We start from the raw sequence: 1,698 nt of genomic DNA, 5'->3' as shown, positions 1-1,698 counted from the left end.
TACTTTGTGGTATCTTTTGTGTTGTCAAGGCTGAAATCTGATGAGATAGAGTAGCAACTTGAGCTGAAAGGGCTGCTATAGGCTCCAAGTCATGAATTCCAGCAACCTTCTTAGTCAAAGTCCTCTCAGTTGGCCATTGATAGTTGTTTGAGGCCATTTCTTCCAAAAGTGCAGTAGCACCTTCAGCTGTCTTCGACATCAAAGTTCCACCAGAAGCAGCATCAACTATAGTTCTAGTTTGCCCATTTAACCCATTATAGAACATTTGAACTTGCAACCAATCTGGCAATCTATGTTGTGGGCAACGTCGAACCAAGTCTTTATACCTCTCCCACGCTTCATAGAGTGACTCAAAATCATTTTGCTTGAACTGGCCAATCTCACTCCTGAGTTGGGCTATTTTTGCAGGAGGAAAGAATTTAGCAAGAAACCTCTCAGCCATGTCCTGCCAACTAACGATGCTTCCCGGTTGTAGAGATTGTAGCCAACCTCTAGCCTTGTCCCTCAAAGGGAAAGGAAACAATCTCAGTCTAATGGTGTCTTCAGTAACACCATTGATCTTCACAATGTCACAAATCTCCAAGAACATAGCCAAATGAATATTGGGATCATCCAGTGGCGATCCGCTGAATTGAGCCTGCTGCACCATGCTAATCAAAGCTGGTTTGAGCTCAAAGTTGTTGGCATTGATTGGCTGGCGCATTATGCTCGAGTAATTTCCATTCACAACTGGCCGTACATAGTCCTTCCAGGTGCGTGGTAGTACCTCACGATCTTCTTCAGCCATGGCTAGTATCTTATTTCTTCTTAGTGATCTGAGAGTTCTTTCAATCTCCAGATCAACAGGAATAATATCACGAGATCTAGCACGGCGCATCCAACGTCAAAAACACACCTGTAGAACAAATTAAAATAAAATTCTAAATTAAAACCAAGATTACTTTGTATCGATATTGACAAAAAGAATAAGAATAAACCAATCCCCGGCAACGGCGCCAAAAACTTGACCGGTGCAAAACTGCAAGTGCACAGTATCGTAGTTTTATAGTAAAGTAATAAGAAGAGTATCGTTCTCAGGGATTAGTACCTTACGTTTGCCAAATACTAAAATTATACTAAACTTGATTTTATCTAGAGGAATCACTAAGATTTTTGTAGTTGCAATCTAAACTAGATCAACTCAAAGAAAAATGTGCAAAGGAAATAACACTGACGTTCGAAGATCAAATTAATGGGAAGAAAACTTCTAGGAAATCGATTTCACCTACTTCTTCACTATGCTTTTCTCATCCAGCTAATTTAATTTAAATCTCTTTTGTCTATTAGCAAATCTCTAATTCATCCAAAAGCCTCTTTCGATAGTCAATTGGAATTGACTCTTAGTTATCAATTCACACAAGAATATGCAAATTCAATAATCAAGAACGCAATAAGACCGATGATTTAATTACTACATAGGTTCATACAAGTCTTTCGATCTCTATACTTACCTATGCTGAAATATCCAAGATCTACCCTATAATTCCCTCTTTCGATAGCAAATCACAAGATTACTTATCATCTAATCAATGGCCAGTTAATTAGAAGCAATAAATTCAGAATAAATCAGATACACAAAGAGAGAATTGCATTAAATTAGCATAGACAATCATGCATAGTTCGGAAATAAGTTACATCGTTTTCCTAGAATGAAGAAAA

At 38.0% G+C, this 1,698-nt stretch overlaps 1 non-coding gene across 1 annotated transcript; it reads left to right on the top strand.

Moving 5' to 3' along the window:
* Nucleotides 1-287: 287 nt before the first annotated feature.
* Nucleotides 288-394, top strand: LOC122302015. Its single transcript, XR_006240265.1, has one exon. It is a non-coding gene; the product is annotated as a small nucleolar RNA R71 (small nucleolar RNA).
* The last annotated feature ends 1,304 nt before the right edge of the window (nt 395-1,698 follow it).

This window comes from Carya illinoinensis, chromosome 2 (genome assembly GCF_018687715.1).
Source record: "Carya illinoinensis cultivar Pawnee chromosome 2, C.illinoinensisPawnee_v1, whole genome shotgun sequence".
Classification (NCBI taxonomy): domain Eukaryota; kingdom Viridiplantae; phylum Streptophyta; class Magnoliopsida; order Fagales; family Juglandaceae; genus Carya; species Carya illinoinensis.
Note: the sequence above shows the minus strand (reverse complement) of the source record. Positions and strands in the feature narration are given on the sequence as shown.